Source organism: Copadichromis virginalis, linkage group LG15 (genome assembly GCF_057382275.1).
Source record: "Copadichromis virginalis isolate Kocher_CV1m ecotype Utaka linkage group LG15, C_Virginalis_male_GT1.1, whole genome shotgun sequence".
NCBI classification, from domain to species: Eukaryota; Metazoa; Chordata; class Actinopteri; order Cichliformes; family Cichlidae; genus Copadichromis; species Copadichromis virginalis.
Genome location: NC_140632.1, coordinates 34339285 through 34359852, shown reverse-complemented (window position 1 = coordinate 34359852; position 20568 = coordinate 34339285). Strand labels below are relative to the sequence as shown.

Here is a 20568-nt window from a genome sequence, read left to right as displayed (position 1 = left end):
TAAGAAGTAGTGAAAATAGTTTCAATTTATGTACATTATCAGCTTTCAGTTTCTGGTTTTTGTTAATTTTATGGGGTGCAGAAATCTAGAAGTCTGTTCCATGTTTGTGTTGTTAAACACCATTATTTAAAATCTCTTTCTGATTGGCTTTAAGTATCCTAAATACCCTAAACACACAAAGAAGCTACATTGGCTCAGAAGAAAAAGTATGGACTTGGTCAAAAAGGTTTCCACAGAGTACAATTATAAGGACAGAATTGTTTAAATCAGTAATTCCTTTTTTGTTCTTCAACATCTGTTTGACAAATATTGGATGTTTTTCTCAGTCCTAGAAGAAACAAAGATTAACTTATGGGCAAAAATATTAATTGCTATCAGTGATGAATTTTTCCTGTTACTTATTTTTTTGCTCAGGATAAATCTGAAAAGGGTATTTCAGCTCTCTTGGCAAAATATGACATCACACAGTTTGGGAACCTGATGTCTGCTGTTGTGGTAAAATCATGGCCCTCAGATGCCAATGGAGATTACATCAAAGACGAAGACTTGATATTTCAGTACCTTTTAAACACTTCCATTGCCAAAACTGTCTTCCAAACGGCTGGTAAATGCTGCAATATTAACAAAAAGTATTTTGAGTATGTAATGTATAATATTACTACTTTTTGTCTAATGTTAGGGTAAAGACTCATTTTCGACAAACAGTAGCTGTGTATAAATTTAGTGTTAGTCTTTTAAAGGGGCCTTCATGCAGTGTTTTGGGCTAACCTCAAGTCTGTCTATTTAACTCTTTACATGAATTTTTTGTGATTAACATTTTTTTTTTCCTGTACAAACTCATAGCAAGATGTTTTTGTTTATTTTTTTTGTTTTGTTTTTTTCTTCTCAATCTGGTTTAGGGAGAGGGGGACTGATCAACAAACTCTCAGATGAAGCAGAGCAAAGGATTACTCTGGCAACTAAAGTATTCAAAACGATGTCAGAGCAGTTCCTCAGAGGAGATATCCAAATGAAAACTTTAAACTTAATTTTTCAGAAGGAACAGAAATTTGTGGATTTGCTCAAGACAGGTGAATAAAAATATTTCATTTCTCATTTGTCCTCAATTCCTCATTTGTTTTTCTTTGTCTGTCCACTCATTTTAGCTGGTGTATTTAAATTACAAATTCTACAAGAATTATAAGGTATGAAAATTGTTTACTTGTAAATTAGGTGTAGTTTATTCTTTAAATTCTGCCTTCAGTCTTACAGTAGTAATGGAATGTAGGTGTTCATGACAATACTGCAGTATATAAATATTTATAAGCAGGTCAACTCTCTACTCTTAGTGGTACTTAGTGATTCAAATTCTAATGAATTTCATGTATACAGCGCCAAATCACAACAACCGTCGCTTCAAGGCAAGTGATATGCATATCTGGTTTTGTGATCTCCAGTATTGACTTCTTTGAGGCAAGTCTAAAATACTAAATAAATTGCATTACTGGTTCTTTAATTTTAAAAATGTAAAGTTTTAAAAGTTAAGGTCTTTCTAATTAGGATATCCCACAAATTGTTGAGTAATCAGTAGGGCTTTTCTTATTTTCTAACAAAGGAAACATGAAGCTGAAGCTGGAACTCTACAAGGGTGTCTTTTTAAATGTAATATCTTTTCTTCATCGCATTAGCTTCATGAGCAAATCAATTATTTGCGATGCTTAATTAATGATTAAAGTTGGATCTTTTTTCCAGCTGGTTTTGTTTATAGCGTTGATTTCCAACCCAAATATTCACATTAAAACTGCAAAAAAAAAAAACCAAATGTAGCTGTTGTCAGTTTCAGTGGTCAGATGTACAAGTTTTTAATTGCCCTTACATATGAGTTACCTATAAAAGATGCCATTTAAAAAAAAAAAAAAAAACAATTAGAGAAGAGAGAAAAAATACATTTGTGCAGCTGGACTGGAAAATGGAGGCTCTTTAATTGTTCTTTGTAGTATTTCTGATTGTTGTTTATGTTTCCCCAGATGGCCTCTGTGATGATGGTCGTTGTAAAGATGACATACACATAACAGCATTACTTGAAGAAAGAAAAAAGGAATCACAAGCTGTCAAGAATGAGATAGAGTTGGTCAGAGATCTTCTACAAATCTGCCAGACGCTTCCAGAACACCTCAAAGGTATAAGCAATGTTTTTGTTTCTAGTCTGTCCATTATTTTTCTATAAAAATTCCCAGAATGATAAAGTTGTCTAAGTAGTTGTATTCTTAAGTTGTCTTCTTAAAGTCTAGACCAAATACTGGTAACATTGCAGCATCTCAGCCAGTGAAAAGCTGCTAACATTGGTAAAGAGAACTTTTAAACGCTTAAGATTTTTTAAGGATGGTAAATTATGGTGGAAAAACAAAATGTAAAGCTACCAGAGCACACTAGATCGATGCTTTGCCACTTTTTACAACTGAAAAAAAGGCAACTGGACTACCTTAGGTTTTTGAAAAGTTTCACATCTCATCCAAGAGGCTTCTTTAATTCTAAAAGTAAATGGTGGAGAGTCACAAGTTTTTACCCCTCGTGGAGGTTGTTGGGTGTGGCCCTGAGGTTCACTGAAGTATAACATGCAAGAGAGCCAATAAATATAAACTGAATGGTCATGTTGTAGCTATTGTGCTATACTCATTCATTCACAATATCAAATTATGTACTGAGTAATTTCTAACAAAATATTGCATTTTTCAAGTTGCCAGTGGCTGCTGATTGCCTGTGAGCAGCACAGTAAATCATGTTTTTCCTACAGTCTAAATCGATGATTTTATGCGCTATTCGTCCAGTCTAAAAACGTATGACATGCCTATAGTTGACTTATGCAAGTTTTCCACTGTAAAACCAGTTCTTACAAATCTCTTAGCAATTGTAAGGGGGCATGAATGTCTCATTGGTATGCTCTGGTACTTACACAAAGAACACCACAAAGACTAGATGTCGCATTAAGACATATTAATAAGACAGTGTGTCTTTTAGAGACATGGTAGCATCTTCTGACCAACCATTTGCAAAGGTGGAACTGATCGTTAAATATGGGTTTTAAAAAAAAGGAAAAAAATACAGAAAAACTGAAAATAAACAAAGTTCGAAAATATTTATTTAAGAAAACTGTCAGAAAAAATTTCTTATAAAGAAACACTCAGAACAGTCAGTTTAATGTGTTTTATTTACTTGCAAGGGAGTGACAGCATACAATGTAAAAGTGTATTAGAGTGCTCATCAGGGCGATGTTGTTGGGCCTTTTTATACATTTCACATACTTTTACATACATATACATAATCACACACTTTTTCAGGGAAAATATATGTGTCAAAAGAAATTAGTTTAATTACACAGCGTGCTGGAACAGAATGCTAATAGTACTTGAATAAAAAATAGCTTAGAATAACATGGAGTGAGGGACAGGCAGAGAGAGAGAGAGAGAGAGAGATACATTTCCTCAACTTGTTGCATAACTTTAATTTTTCTATCAGATACCTTAACTGTTTTCCACCTTCTAATATCAAATAGATTAAATGCTAACTGTTGTGTAATGTTTTGTCTGATGACACAAATGAAGAAAGAAATAAAGAAAATGCAAAAAAAAAAGGGATATACACAAAACTGAACTCAATCAAGGAAAATTACTGTCAGAAAGTCAAACTAGAGGTAAGACTAAAGAGACAAACTACATAGTAAAACAAGGAATGAATAACTTCTGGGTGGCTGTAACTCAGGAGATAGATCACCTCATCTATTCAGTTGGAAGGTTGGTGGTTTGATCTCTGGCTGCTCCAGTATGAATGCCAAATATCTGCTAAGATAATAACTCCAAGTTGCTCTCTGATTTACTAAGTGGAAGTGGAAGTGTGAGTACTTAAACATGCATGAATGAGGCATGCTGTATAAAACAGTTTTAATGCTAATGTACAGTAGAAAAGTGCTAATGACCTATCCATATAGCTTTTTGTGATTCATTTTACACATTGGATCCTTTAAAATTTCACCTGAGGCTACAAGTGAATTAATACAGTGTAGAATAATGGGGGAAAAATGGACATGATGGATATATGTGTAATATATCCAAATAATATTACAAATATAATATGTACCGTATTTCCCAGACTACAAAGCGCACCTGAATATTAGCCGCACAAGCTAAAATCAGGGGAAAATCCTGTTTTGTACATACATTAGCCGCACCTGACTAAAAGCCGCAGGTGTTTCAATGTTGACTTATCATATGTAAGAGAATATGCACAAAGGGAATTGTCAGGAAAGAGATGGCTGTTTGGAGACACATCACTTTTATTAATATTTTGAAAAACAAGTTATGGGTACATATTTGCATAACTTTTTAGGTATATGTACAAGTATCGGTAATTACAAGTACAAAACATGTACTGTGCTTCATAAATGAGTAACAAATGTAGTATATAACAATAACCTACAGCACACCAGAAAAATAGATTCGGACTACCTTTTAGGCTCAGGTGCAGTGACACGGCTTTAACAAGAAGAAAAATCAGTCATTCACCACCATCTTTCTCTTCTTCCTGCGCACTAAAACCACCAAAGTCCTCTCCTCCAGTGTCCGAAACGAACAGGCTCAGGATGGCTTCGTCACGCTTCTCTCCTTCGTTGTTGTCATGATCCTGGGTCTTTTGACCCAGCGTTTTAAGTTTGAGTTTATTTTGTTCATTAGGTTATCTAAGTTCATTTGTTTATTAGATTCCCCTTGTGTTTCCAACCCCTGTTAAGTCTCCCTTGTCTTTCATGTGCTTCATGTCTGTGTTTCTTATGTTGTCATATTTGCGTTTCCCATTTTATTTTGAAAGAGGTCCTGTGTTCCTGCATTTTGTTTTACTCTTCCCCTGTGGCGTTGTTATGTTCATGTTGTGTCTACTGTGCCTTTCTGTTCCATGTTTCAGGTCCCTATGTTCTGTCTCCCCAGTCTGTTAAGTTTACATGTCTTGAGTTCCGTCAGTGTGTTTCCTGTTTTACTTTCACAGTCTGTCCTATGTTAATGTTTCTAGTTTTGCTTCCCTTGTCTCGTCCTGCCTAATTACTCCCAGCTGTGCTCTCCTCCTGTGGCTCATTCCCCCTCGTTATCCCTCAGTATATTTACTGTAAGCCCCATCTTTCTCTTTGTCAGTGTTGCGTCCTCCCTCATAGCTGTGTGAGTTTTCCCTGTGGCTCCTTGTGCTTTAGTTTTCCCAGTTTAGTTTTGTATTGTTTTTTGTGTCCCACTCCACACCAGCAATCTGTGTTTTTTGAGTTTACTTTTTGTCTCTAAGAGTTTGCGTTTGGGTCCTACTCTTGCCTGCACACAGCCATATTGTGACAGTTGTCACTTTCAAAACCAAAGAAATCCTCGTTGTCAATGTCAGAGTTGAACACCCTCTGAAGGGCCGTGGCGGTGTCCTCCTCTCCATCATGCAGCAGTCCAGCCCTTCGAAATCCGTTGGTGATCGTGGATGTTTTCACACTTTTCCACGCTGTCAGAATCCACTGGTGGAGTTGGGCATAACTTGCTTTTCGCAAGTTTATCGCCGCTCATCATCCACACCTCCTGCTGAACGCGTAGCGCTACTTTGAAGTTCGTTTTTCGCGCTACTTTGTACGGCACTACGTTGCCTGGCGGACAGACATGTGACCAACATACCACTCTTGAACCCCGATCCTTCCACCAGGCAACGTAGTGCCGTACAACAGCGGCACAAACAAAACAAATCGTCTTACGATATGACAAAAATCATGGGCAATCCATAGAAAAGCCGCATCTGACTAAAAGCCGCAGGGTTCAAAGCTTGTGCAAAAAGTAGCGGCTTATAGCCCGACAATTACGGTAATACAGAATTTGCATTGCAATACAAATTCCCTATTACAGATTATGTTGCATTACATACACCCTTATAAACATGAATGTGAGGCAGTATCAAATGATATTAGGTGATCAGTTTCACTGATTCAAGGTTGGCAAAACACAAAGTGCTGAGTTAAGGATGAGTTAAATTGGTCTAAGAATGCGATTTTATCAAGTTACTTATCAAAAAATTCAGAATCCAAGAACTTCTGTGTCTGAGTTAATATGATTAGTACTGAGATGATAACTAACATCTTTTTAATCTGCAGTTGACTTCAATGGGCTAGACGAAAAACTTCAACAGAACATCGAGACAGTGAATCTGAATGAATTTATGAAGGTTTACACTCTTGATGGACAGACTTCACCTACAACTGCAAAGGTTACTTATTTCAGCCTCTCTGAAATAACACATCAAATGGCTTCAGAGCTGCATGCTATTAAAGACAGTTCAATCTTCAAAAGGTTTTGGGCAAACAAGCTGGAGGACCTTTCAAGAGACCAGCCTCATGAAGATGACATTGAAAATACTGACGATGATGAAAAAATCTATACTCTTGATCTGGTCTACTATGAACTATTTCAAATCTGCTACAGCAAGTACAGATGTCTTTATGATAGTTTAAAAAGTGGAGAACTGCCTCTGCAGGAAATTAACAGCATCTTTGAAGACTATAAAGGAAGGTATGAAGATTTGCGGAAAGACTTAGACATTATGTGCAGAGTAGACCTATCTGATGACAGAAAATGGATCAAAGGAAGGGTTGGCCAAATTCAGCAATACCACGATGTTCATCTAGCAGTGGACTCTTCCACAATCATCATGGATATCAAAAACATAATATGTCCAAGAGGTGATTTCAATGTGCTGGAGAAAATTCTTCAAATGGTATGTTTTCTAATAATTTATCATTATGTAAGAAGACTAGATTTGTGTTTACGTCCTTTAAAAGAAAGAAAAAGTTCCAGAAGAATGCACAGTCATGGTCAGCTGTGGAAAATATATTCTAGAGCTTTGTGCTGTCAATTTTTTATGAAATAATAATTTAATTGGTTACCTGAAAATTATCTTTAAATGCTTGATACTTAGATTCTGTATTAGTAACTGCAATTTTTTCTTTAACTGTAAATGAATATTTTTAGAAAGAAGACTCAAGAAAGACAGAAGAAAGAAACAACCTGAATTGCATTGATGAGGCCTTCATAGAAGCAAAAAATAATATAAAAGGCATCACAAATGACCGCAAGGAATGTCTTAAGGCACTCAGTGAGAGTAAAGAGTTTGTCCAGTGGGTTAAAAAAGAGCTTGAAGGTACAGTATGCCATTCCTTGCAACCAAAAATTAAACACACTCTCATAACAGCTAAAGGAAATTTCTTTTTTCAGAAATCAGCGAGCTGAAAGTTTTTGTTGACCTGGCGTCGATCTCTGCTGGAGAAAATGACATGGATGTCGATCGAGTAGCCTGTTTCCATGATGCTGTCCTTGGTTACTCACCCATGCTCTATGATCTGAAACAGGACTCTGATTTTGAGAAATTCAAAGATGCATTGTCAAAGTTATGGAATGCATTTGATAATGACAGAAAGATACCAGAGAAACTGGTGAGATTCCATCCACTGCACATGAATATAACTAATGTCATTAGTACGATAAAACCATTTCCATACACCCATTTTCTGGTCGGGGTCCAGATGGTGGGGGCAGCATTAGAAAGAAGTTCTTTCACCTGCCAAACAATACTGTAGCATGGGGAAGTAGTAGAAGGGATAAACTGACCACTTATACCATGTCTTAGTTGTCCCCAACAAATTCATTGGGGTGTGAGTGTTTGTGTAAATGTTAGAAAGTGTTTAGGCATAAAAGTGCTGTAGGAATGTGTGTGATCAGGTGAATAAGACTTGCAGTAGGTAAAAAACTTCAACATTTGTTTTGTTTTTTCTTTGTTTTTTCATTGTTTTGTTTCAGCGGGATACTTCCCGCCAGCTAGAATGGTTAAAAACTGTTAGAGAAAGCCATGGATCTGTTGAACTGTCATCGCTGTCTCTGGCTACATCCATGAATGAGAGAGGGTTATATATCATCAAAGCACAACAACAGAAAAAGGTACAATAAATAGCTGGCATGAAAGTAATACTTACATTTGAATGAATTGCAGGTATAATATCATATACTAGCTATTGTTAAATAGATTCAGAGGAATAAAGTTTATATGTGGAATGAACAGTTATTTCCTGAGATACTATTACCTTTTAACCCAAATTCTCTTAAAGAGACCGTTTTACAATAATACCATATAAACTTTGGAGGGGTAAGGACACACATTTGAGGTAATCATTTTTTATTCTTCCCTTTTTAGATTACTTTAGAGAATTCACTGACCATGCAAATTGAGGATGGACATACAAACATGACATATACCTATGAGGACCTGAAAGAGCTGCAAAATAAACTTATGCTTATGTCTGGAAAAAAACAACAAAATCAGAGCGAGGTGAAGCGCTTCACTGAGGTATGATTTTTTTTTTTTAAAAATTTTATCATTTGCTACATTGATGGTTTAACAATAACTTATATTTTTATATCACCTGTAATCTAATTTCTTCTTCATATTCAGGTGTTTGAAAACATCCAAAGACTTGCAAAAGCATTTGTAGACCTTCACACTGCAGGGAATCCACTTTTCAGGTGTTGGGAAGCTAAGATTTTTTGTAAAACTCAGAGTGACCCATGTATCATTATGGGAATAAAGTTTTGCAGAACCCTGCATAGCTTCCAAGTAAATGGAAGTTTAGTTGAACAGCTTACATCTCTATCCAAGAAGATGGAGATGTTTCTTGATAACTGGCAAGACTTCATGGACACACAGAGATTTAACCACTACTACTTAAACTACTTCACAGCAGAACAAATATTCTACTTGTGCAGTGTTCTGATTCCAACAAACATGAATGCAGAACTCGAAGACAAAGCACTGATGATGCTTTCTTTTATCAAAGCAAACTGCACAACATCAGATGTCTGGAGTACATGGAGTAGATTTCATGCAATAAGCAATAGAGAATGCAATGAACTATCTTCACCCAGTGTTAGCCATTTTGCACATGACAGTGACCCAGCAGATGAGCTACCCCAGGCTGTGGGTTTGAAAGAGTTGGAGGAGTTGTGGAATGGCTACATGAAAAACAAGGAAATATTTTTCCATGACCTATTAGACATTAGGAGTTTAGGATGTCTCTTGCAGTTGATGACAGTAAACCAAAATCAGAATGAGTTGGAAGAGGAACCAGAACTCTCTGAGACGAAAGACCATTCACTCAAAAGGAACCTTCCAAAAGGCCTAAGATCAAAACAACCTAATCTCATAATCTGCCCACATGATGAGGTCCTGACTTCAAGTATCTTCTTGTACATGAACAACTACTACGAGCCATTGCCAGCTTATGATGAAGTGCTTTTGTGTACCCCTTCAACATCTCATGAACAAGTAGAGCTTTTCCTAAGAAGATGTCTCACATCAGGTGAAATTGGCCAGAAGATTTACACAATGCTGTGGGCAGACCAGCTTTCCTATGATGTTAGCTGTGCAATGGAAAAGTGTTTTCAGAAACTGTGCTTCTTGAAAAAAGATTACAGGCTAGTGATCTTTTGCAGCTCTGATAGAGAGCACACTTACATTCCTACTGCATTCAGTCAATACAAAACAGACTTGGTGCCACAAGAGCCACTGGAAAGGATTCAACAGTATTTGTTGAGGCATTACACTGTTACCTCAGACTACAAGAATGCTATGTTCAAAGGTGGCTTTTCCTTTGGTATTGTTTCTTCCAGTCGTGCAGGAGTTGGTGAGTCTTGCATGTGCAATATACTTTCTTATGAGTAATTTCTTTCTGCACTATTTTTAAGTAATGGGATAAAAACATTACATATAGATTTCACCATTGATTTTATCATGATGGCTTTTGCGACTGCACTTGGGGACACATTCAGAGTTTTTGCAATTTTCCGGACTGACTGACCTCCAGTTCTTAAAGTAATGATGGACTGTCGTTTCTCTTTACTTAACTGATTGGATAGGTTCTTGTCATAATATACATTCTAACAGTTGTTAGAACCCCCATTAAGAATGCAAGAAATTCCACAAGTGAACCCTGATAAAGCACACCTGTGAAGTAAAACCATTTTGACGTCATGAAGCTCACCGAGAGAGGGCCAAGGGTTTGCAGCACTGTCAACAAAGCAAAGGGTGGCTTCTTTGAGGAATCTAAAATATAAAACATATTTAGATTTGTTTATCATTGTTTTTCTTTACTACATAATTCTATATATCTTGCTTCATATATTTGATGTCTTAAATATGTGTCTACAATGTAGTAGATAGTATAAATAAAGAAAAACCATTAAATTAGAAGGTGTGTCCAAACTTTTGAATAGTAGTATTTAAGATTTTTTTTGTAGAAAAGAGCATGCTGAATTTTGTCTTGATTTCTAGAAATGCATCTTTAATACTGTAGACTTACTGATGGACTCATTTCTGTCAAACAATAGATTGCCTCTTTTTTTTTTTTTTGTCATTTTAGGCAAGTCATTGTATATCCAAAGGTTGTTTGAAAACTTGGAGAGAAATATCGAACAAGGAACTGCATTTAAGAAGTGCATCAGGCTAACAGAACATGAGGTTGATGACCACAAGATTATCCAGTCTTTGTATGACACACCAAAACAAAAAGATCTTAAGGTCTTTCACTTTGATGTCACATCCTCGGTAAGCTGTTTTTATTAACCACGGTGAAAATACCTTATAGAATAGAATAAAATAAACCTTTATTATCCCAGAGATGAGAAATTTGGGTGTTACACAGCTCTTATAGCAAGGAGAATATAAAATATGAAAGTGAAGACACAAAGTTGTCCTATATACATAAGCAACTGAAGTTTGTATATACAGTTAACAATGTACAGAAAAATTGTACGGAGATATATATAAAATGTACAGTGAACAAACAAGCTGATGAGTAAGATAACCAATAGGATGTTAAACTGTGTTATAGAGTCTGACAGCTGCTGGTAGGAATAACCTGCGGTAGCGCTCCTTCCTGCACTGTGGGTGTAAAAGTCTCCTGCTGAACGAGCTGCGCAGTGCTTGTACAGTCTCATGCAGGTGGTGGGAGGTGTTGTCCATGATGGATGTTAGCTTAGACAACATCCTCTCCTCCCCAACCTGCTCAATGGACTGCTCAGGGACAGAGCTGGCCCTCTTGACCAGTTTGAGTTTCCCCCTGTCCCTCTCTGCCCTCACTGGAGAAATCAAAAAGCATTGACTCTCACAGTGCACTTGGTGCCCTCCAGATGAGAGAAGGCCCAATGCAGCAGGTAGATGACAGCGTCATCCACCCCGATGTTCCGCTAGTAAGAAAACTGCATCAGGTCTAGGTCTGTCCCGACTAATAGGCGAAGGTGGTGTAGTATGATCCTCTCCATGGTCTTCATCAGGTGTGAAGTCAGTGCAAGGGGTCTGAAGTGGTACGGCTCCTTGGGGTGCATTGTCTTTGGGACTGGTACCACAAAGGAGATCTTCCACAGACAGAGACTGAGCCTGATCTGCACAATCCCTCAATAGTCTGGAGCTGATTCTATCAGGTAAATGGTAAATGGCCTGCATTTGTATAGCGCTTTTCTAGTCCCTAAGGACCCCAAAGTGCTTCACACAACATTCAGTCATTCACCCATTCACACGCACATTCACACACTGGTGATGGCAAGCTACATTGTAGCCACAGCTGCCCTGGGGCGCACTGACAGAGGCGAGGCTGCCGGACACTGGCGCCACCGGGCCCTCTGACCACCACCAGTAGGCAAACATAGGGTTAGTATCTTGCCCAAGGATATTTGGCATGCAGTCAGGAGGCAGCCTGGGATCGAACCACCGACCTTCTGATTAGTGGCTGACCTGCTCTGCCACCTGAGCTACAGCCACCCAGGACCTGTGGCCTTCCTGGTTTTCATCTTCCTCAGCCGACTTCGCACCTGGTCAGTTGTGATGGAGAGGCTGCAGTGACAGTGAACAGTGAAGAAGCACTGCTGTGCTTTCTTCACTGTTTTGTTTGTGTGTACTGACCATGTGAGGTCCTCCACCAGATGTACACCTAGGAAACGGAAGCAGCTCACTCTCTCCACAGCAGGTCCGTTGATGGTGATGGGAGTGTGTGCTTCTCTGCACCTCCGGAAGTCCACTAACTCCTTTGTCTTTGCGACGTTGAGGGTGAGATGGTTCTCTCTGCACCAGTGGGTCAGGGCGCTGACCTTCTCCCTGTAAGCCATCTTATCACATTTGGTGATAAGATCCGCCACTGTAGTGTTGTCACAATGATGTTGGAGTTGCTAGTGGCCGTGCAGTCGTAGGTGTAGAGTGAGTACAGGAGAGTGCTCAGTACACACTCCTGTGGAGCATCAGTGTTTATTATGACGGGGGATAAGGTGATGCTGCCCAGACTGACCATGGTATCTGTCAGACAGGAAGTTAAGGATCCAGCTGCAGAGAGAGCTGCTTAATCCTAGATCCTGCAGTTTCCTGTCCAGCTTCGAGGGAATGATGGTATCGAATGCTAAGCTGTAGTCTACAAACAGCATTCTCACACTCTGTGTCTCTCTTCTTCTGGTGGGAGAGGGCAGTATGTATGTCAGGTCTATGGCGTCATCAGTGGAGCTGTTGTGGCGGTATGCGAATTGTAGAGGGTCCAGTGAGTCGGGTAGTGCAGAGCAGATGAAGTCCCTGACCAGCCTCTCGAAGCATTTGCTCACGATGGGGGTCAGGGCTACCAGTCGCCAGTCAATCAGTGATGAGATGGTGGAGGATTTGGGTACAGGGACGATGGTGGCCATTTTGAAGCAGGCTACAGACAAAGAGAGAGAAAGGTTGAAGATGTGCATAAACACTCCAGCCAGCTAAGCCTTGCATGACTTGAGGATGCGGCCAGGGATCCTGTCCGGACCATTAGCTCTGCATGCATCCACCTTCCTGAAGCATTTCCGCACATCCTCCTCAGACACTGTTTGCACACTGACGTCATCCGCGGTGCGTCACACTGTCCGGTCTTGTGATGTTCGCTGTGTCGAATCTAGCGTAGAATACGTTTAGATCCTCGCACAGAGAGGCCGTGGTCTGTGGTGTGCTAATTTTCCCTCTAAAGTCTGCGATTGTGTTTAGTCCCTGCCACATACTCCGAGGGTTGTCAAATTGTTGTTCCACTCTGTCCCTGTACTTATGTTTGGCTGCTTTGATCATCTTCCGGAGTTAGTAATGTGCGTGTTTGTAGTCAGATGTGTTCACGGAGCCCAAAGTAGTGCTCTGTGCTGCCAGTGCCGTGCGAACATTGCTGTTAATCCACGGTTTTTGGTTTGGGTAGGATTTGACTATTCTGGATGGGACGACATCTTCTATGCATTTTCTGATGAATCTGCACACTGAGTCTGTGTACTCATCAATGTCGTCAGCAGCCATGCTAATCATTTCCCAGTCCCGCAGCATGGACTCTGATTGGTCCGACCAGTGGTGCACTGCATTCATGGTTGGAGCTTCCGGTTTCAGCTTGTGCCTGTAGCTGCGCAGGAGCAGGATGGAGCGATGATCTGATTGGCCGAATGGGGCATGGGGTAGGGCTTTGTACACATCCCGGAAGGAGGTGTAACAGTGGTCAAGTAGCTGGTCTCCATGAATGTTGAAATGAATGTGTTTGTGAAGTTTTGGTGAAACTTTCTTCAGGTTTCGTTTGTTAAAGTCCCCGGTCATGATAAATCCTGCCTCTGGGTGCACGGTGTCCGTGCTGCTGATTGCGTTGTACAGTTCCGAGTGCTCGATCAGTGTCGGATTGTGGGGGAATGTTAACAGCCATAATGATCACTGCTGTAAATTCCCTTGATAGCCAGAATGGTCGGCACTTAATCATCAGGTACTCTAGGTCTGGTGAGCAGAAGGATTTGACCGGGTGCACATTTGCATAATCACACCAGCTGTTGTTGATCATGAAATACACACCAAAGCCTCTGCTTTTCCCAGTTAGCTCCTGTGACCTGTCCGCGCAGTGCATGGAGAACCCCGGTAGTTGCATGGTGGAGTCCGGTACCTTGTCCAATAAGCAGGTTTCTGTGAGGCAGATCACACAGCAGTCCCACATCTCTCACTGGAATGAGAGCCGTGCCCCAAGCTCGCGCAGTTTGTTCTCCAGAGATTGCACATTAGCAAGTAATAAACTGGGTAGCGGTTGTCTGTTAGTGTGCCATCTCAGTCGAACCAGAACGCCGGATTTTCTCCCTCTGCGTCGGCTCTCCAGGAGCCCAGAACAAAAGGTGTCTCAGGTGAGATGAATGGGGGGTCAGTAAACGGAGGGTCCAAAACTTGAACTCCTTTTGACCCAGCGTGTTGTGTTTTCTCTTCTTGCGATTTTGGTTCTGTTCTTCCTCTGGTTAGTGTTTACTCTGTTCTGCCCGTGTGTTCCTGTATCTAGTCCGCGTTTCTTAGTTTGTGTCCTTTCATGTGTAAGTTCCTGTTTTATTGTGAAGGTCTGCGTCTTATGTGAGTGTTTTCAGTCTCCCTAGTCTCGTCACGTTAATCACTCCCAGCTGTGTTCCCCACCTGTGTGTAATCTCCCTGTGTTCTCTGAGTGTATTTAAGTTGTGTCTTCTGTCATAGTAGTTGCTGGTTCATCTGTGTTGTTTCCCCTCGGTCTCCCTGCGTCTCTCCGTATGTATTTCCCCGGACCTCCCTGCATCTTCGTTTCTGGTTTGTTTTGTTAGTTTTACCCAGTTTAGGTTTTCCTGTTTCACCTTCACCCACGCCATTGCTGTTTGTATTTTCTTTTGTTAAATAAATACTCATCTGCACCAGAGCTGCCGCATTTTGGGTCCTATCTCCAATTCCACACATCTGCCACCGCGGTCGTGACAGTACGAACCAGCCAGCATGGACCTTGCGGCACTCAATCCGTCCGAGGAGCTCCAGGATGACATCAGCTACAATGTGGAGATCCTCCTCGGGCTGTGGCTGGAGAATCCTCCATACGAGCTTCGCCGCACCGTTGAAAACCGGCTACAACGGCTCTTTTCCGGCCTGCCATGGCTTTTAAAAACGCTTCCTCCGACCATGCAGGCTTTTCTCCAGCACACACCGCACCTTCTCTCAGCCACTCCTGCCTCGCTGCCCGACTCGCCGGATGTGATCTTGCCCGGCCCGTCGGAGCCGTCTGCGGGGAGGAAACGCCGATCCCACAGCCGGACGTTCGGGCTTCTAATTCGCCGGCTGTGGTGAGTGAGGACTCTTTTCCGTTTTCGGACTGTGTGACTGTTCATTCAGGGGCTGTGTTCTGTGCGGCAGATGATTCTGTGAACAGCGTATCACCTGCTCAGCAGACACTCTCTGCTCAGTTAGCTGCCCCGCAGACACACTCTGCTCTGTCACCAGTGTCTTCCTCTTTTCAGTGTCCAGTGTCACTTTCAGTTCAGCCTCCAGAGCCTCCAGTGTCAACTGTAGTTCAGTCTCCAGCGCCTCCAGTGTCACTTTCAGTTCAGTCTCCAGCGCCTCCAGTGTCACTTTCAGTTCAGTCTCCAGCGCCTCCAGTGTCACCTGTAGTTCAGGCCCCAGCGCCTCCAGTTTCACCTGTAGTTCAGGCCCCAGCGCCTCCAGTGTCACCTGTAGTTCAGGCCCCAGTCTTACCAGTTTCACTCATTCACTCCATGCAGGGAGAAAGTCTAATTTCACCTCAAGGTGCTTTTCATAGTTTAGCCGCCATTGGCACAGTTTGCCGCTCCAGGGCTTCCCCAGAGGCTAGGTCTCAGTCCCCAGCTGATTCTGAACCCCTGAAGTTTAAGCAGCCACCTGAGAACTGCACCATGTCAGCGTTGCCTGGGCAGAGCCAGTGCTCAGTGCATTGCCAGTCGCCTTTGTGTCAGCTAGTGGCCTCCATGACTGCTGGCTTAGTGATGACTTCTGCTGGAGGGTCCGAGGGATCGCTCCGGCCTTCATCTCTTGTCTCCGCTGGAGGGTCCGAGGGACCGCTCTGGCCTTCGTCTCCTGTCTCCGCCGGAGGGTCCGAGGGGCCCGTCTGGCCTTCGTCTCCTGTCGTCGCTGGAGGGTCCAAAGGATCCGTCCAGTCTGCAGCGCCTCTGGCCTCCACGCCGCCGCCTGCAGCGCCTCCGGCTTCCACGCCGCCGCCTGCAGCGCCTCCGTCTCCAGCTTCCACGCCGCCGCCTGCAGCGCCTCCGTCTCTGGCTTCCACGCCGCCACCTGCAGCGCCTCCGTCTCCGGCTTCCACGCCGCCGCCTGCAGCCTCGTCTGGTCCAGCTTCAGAGCCGTCAGCCTCATCTGGTCCAGCTTCAGAGCCGTCATCCACGCCAGCTGCAGCCTCATCATCCACGCCAGCTGCAGCCTCTGCTTCAGCGTCGCCTAGCCCAGCCTCCGTGTCTTCATGTCTCCCTAGTCTCGTCACGTTAATCACTCCCAGCTGTGTTCCCCACCTGTGTGTAATCTCCCTGTGTTCTCTGAGTGTATTTAAGTTGTGTTGTTTCCCCTCGGTCTCCCTGCGTCTCTCCGTATGTATTTCCCCGAACCTCCCTGCATCTTCGTTTCTGGTTTGTTTTGTTAGTTTTACCCAGTTTAGGTTTTCCTGTTTCACCTTCACCCGCGCCATTGCTCTTTGTATTTTCTTTTGTTAAATAAATACTCATCTGCACCAGAGCTGCCGCATTTTGGGTCCTATCTCCAATTCCACACATCCACCACCGCGGTCGTGACATGTTGCTTGGGGGAGCTCGCGACGAGGCTGCCATACTCAGCGCTATCTTGGTGTAAAAAACCCAAAAAACAATGCTGATGTGTCCCGATTTACACCATTTCTCGTTCACATACATCACGATCACCCCACCTTTCCTCTTGCCAGTCTTCTTCGCGTCCTGATCCGCTCTCACAAGAATCTCGGTACAGTCACATGAGAGTCTGGAGTGAGGTGTGTACTGTATATGGTAAATCGTAAATGGCCTGTATTTGTATAGCGCTTTACTATTCCCTAAGGACCCCAAAGCGCTTTACACATCTAGTCATCCACCCATTCACACACACATTCACACACTGGTGATGGCAAGCTTCATTGTAGCCACAGCCACCCTGGGGTGCACTGACGGAGGCGAGAGAGGTGTGTTAGCCACGACTCTATGTAGCGCATCATGCTAACCTCCTTTTGGAGTCTGGTCAGCGCCACCAATTCCTCGATCTTATCTAACATTTCCCATAATGATCAAGGGTAGACATGGTTTGTACCGTCTCTTCTGCTCTCAACACTCAAGCTCTACAGCCTTGTCTAACGTCACAAGTTGCTTCTGGCTAGCATTCTTGTGACAGGTTACAAAAAAGGGTGAAAAAAGCAAGGAAAACAGATTAAATAAGTTAAAAGAATGGAAGTTGGTTAGGGCTCCTGTAACTGGTAGCCTCTCCTGTGGCGCCATCTTGATATATATCTACTTTTTTGCTATGGTTCTCTGAGAATCCCTTAATTCAGGGATAAGCAGCTCAATTCCCAAATTAACGATTTTAGTTAAATTCTTTTTTTACTATAGTTAACTTAGTTTAGTTATGGTAATTTTCAGCACTTGGCAAGCCACTGTAAAACCTGCGAGTTTATCCCATAAAATCCAGAGCCTTTCCAAGTATGCAGCAACCTTTTTCTCGTTGACATCACAGCTATTTTTCCAGAAGAGCTGCCATGTCAATTTTGTTTTGCAAGTGAAGCTCCAGGTTTCCTGCAATATTTTTGATCAGGCTTACCTAGCGAGGGGTACATTCTGTAATGCTACTTTTCTCTGAGGGCATATTAGCATGACAGAGTCCACAAAACAAAGTCCGCATTACTTACTGCAAAACTTACTGTTTTTTTGTGATGTTTTGGGAAATTACAAACGTGGTCTTGACTGCTCCATCCCCTATGGAAGCCCGTTTCCGCCACTAAAAAAATAAAAAAAAGCTAGTATCCATAACTCGAAATTTCGAGTTATTTTCTCGAAATTTCGAGTTATTATCTCGAAATTTCGAGAAATATAACTCGAAATTTCGAGTTACTTTTCTCAAAATTTCGAGTTAGCTCTGCCAATCAAAAATATACGTGAATGAGGTCGCTTTCTTGTTACCCGGAAGCATATGGCGCAGGACCGCGCACTCAAAAACGGATCCCAACAAATTAAAGTATGTTTGCTGATAGTAACACCATGTGATTCAGCTAATAACACAGGGATTTCATCATTTGTGAAGCCAGGCTGAAAACACTCAGCAATCTGTGCATTCACGACTGGATGTAATACCGGTAGCTTAGCTGTAGCATTTGTAGCTGAGGGCTTCAGCTTCCGGGTAACATGGAAATGACGTCATTCACGTAGATTACTGATTGGCAGCGCTAACTCGAAATTTCGAGTTGCTTTTCTCATTTTTTTTTTTTTTTAGTGGCGGAAACGGGCTTCCATAATCCCCAGATGCAGAAAGCTGGGTAGAAAGTCTTTGTTGCTTTTACAGTTTTGGTAGCAAGGGTCCAGATGCCCTTTCCCTGTATAGTCCCATCATGGCAATTCTTATTGTAACCCTGAAACACAGCAATCTGCTCTTCTCAAACTAAGCTTTGACTTCACTAAATAAATACTTAGAATCCAGTGATGAAAGATACATCCAATGAATGGCTGGGATACATCATCAGTGATGTATCCTGGGTGTTTTGGGTCTCACAACATCACAAGATCATACATCCTCACCTATGTAACCCAGCTGGACTTAATCAGGCCCTTATTGGCATCCGGCAGCATTAGATCACAGATCGCTCCTCTTGATCAGCAGCCACCTGGAAGCTGTCTCTGCTGCTTCTGTTGTAGTCATGATGGCTGTTGTTCTAGATCAGGGGTTTGCAACCATGGGCACGTGTGCCACAGCTGACACGCGAAGGGTTAACTGATGGCACGACCATAGCTGGACTGGCCGATGGAGATTTTTCATTTTTATGGGCCAATGATTTTTTTTTTTTTTTTTTTTGTAACGGGATAAACAATGAAAGGTGGTGGATCGCCCAAATGCTGGCCGATGCATAAGAATAACTTGTTCGTTGGTGGTGGCTATGGATGAGGGAAAGGGGAGGCAGGAGGAGGAGAGATCCGAGGCGGCAGCCGGTCCGAGTGTCAGGTGAACTGAACTTCAGGTAAGAAGTTATGACCTGCAGTCTATCTAGGTCAGATATAAACCAAGTTTAGGTGTAGTTTATTTTCGTTGTGCTGACTTTTTACAGTCAGTTACAATAACTCGTACTGCGTACTAGCTAGCATGACAGAGTTTCTATGCAGCTCGGCGGGTGCTATGATGTTACTGATAGTGAACTTTATTTTATTTATAAGGTTAGTTAGTAGAATTGCTTACCATCCCATAAAAAACGGAATTGTCCCGTATTCAAATTCAATTTTTTTTTTATTTGTCACGTACACAGTCATACACAGTACGATATGTAGTGAAATGCTTGGACAACTGCTCGTGACCTAAAGAAAACAAAAAAGGAAAAGGCTATGAATAAGATAGGAAATAAATATGAAAAATTAAAAAGGGTAAATTTAACTAGGAAGGAATAAAATATAAATTAAGGTTAAAAATGAAATAACTGTACAACACAAATTAGAATGAAGGGTAAATTTAACTGGGAAAGAATAAGATAAAATATATAAATTAAAGTTGAAAATAAAATAACTGTACAACAAAATACACAATATAGAACTATATAAGAATGTATGAAGAAATCTAAATATAAATAAATATATACACAATAACAGCAGCTGTACAAGTATTAACTGGAAATGAAGAATATAGTGACCAGTGTTGTGCAAAAACAATGTCCAGAAAGTCCAGTGTGTGTGTAAGAACCATATGTGTGGGTCAGTACTGTGTGGTGGTGTGATTGAGAGACCGTATCGCCTGCGGGAAGAAGCTCCTCCTCAGTCTCTCTGTGTTGGTCTTCAGGGAGCGGAATCGCTTTCCTGACCTCAGCAGAGAGAACAGTCTGTTGTTGGGATGGCTGAGGTCCTTCACGATCTTCCTGGCCTTGGTCCAGCACCGCCTGCTGTAGATTGAGTGCAGGTCAGGGAGCTCGGAGCGGATGGTGCGCTCAGCTGACCGCACAACCCTCTGTAGAGCTCGTCTGTCCTGCATGGTGCTGTTCCCGAACCAGGTTAAGATGTTTCCCGCCAGGATGCTCTCTATGGTGCACGAGTAAAAGTTCCTGAGCACCTTGGAGGGCAGTTGGAAGTCTCTCAAGCGTCTGAGGTGGTAGAGACGCTGTCGGGCCTTTTTCACCACGGTGTTGATGTGACAGGACCATGACAGGTCCTGCGTGATGTGAACTCCGAGGTATTTGAAGCTGTCCACTCTCTCCACTGGGCACTCGTTGATGACGGGGGTCTGGTAGTTCCTCTCCTGCTTAGTGCTGAAGTCCACTATCAGCTCCTTTGTCTTACTGACATTTAGAAGGAGGTTGTTCCTCTGGCACCAGTTCTCCAGATTCCTAATCTCCTTCAGGTAGGCCGTCTCGTTGTTATCAGAGATCAGGCCCACCACGACGGTGTCGTCAGCAAACTTGATGATGGTGGTGGAGCTGGTAGTGGCCACACAGTCATATGTGTACAAAGAGTACAGCAG

General features: G+C 42.1%; 1 pseudogene across 1 annotated transcript in view; it reads left to right on the top strand.

The window, feature by feature from the left end:
• Positions 1–447: 447 nt before the first annotated feature.
• LOC146692839 (E3 ubiquitin-protein ligase rnf213-alpha-like) overlaps positions 448–20568 on the top strand; it is a 42688-nt pseudogene continuing 22567 nt past the window's right edge. The window contains exons 1-10 of the transcript XR_014915379.1: positions 448–604; positions 900–1070; positions 2007–2159; positions 6137–6756; positions 7011–7179; positions 7254–7471; positions 7836–7973; positions 8227–8379; positions 8485–9712; positions 10448–10632. The product of XR_014915379.1 is annotated as an E3 ubiquitin-protein ligase rnf213-alpha-like (transcript). The remainder of the gene's footprint in view (positions 605–899; positions 1071–2006; positions 2160–6136; positions 6757–7010; positions 7180–7253; positions 7472–7835; positions 7974–8226; positions 8380–8484; positions 9713–10447; positions 10633–20568) is intronic.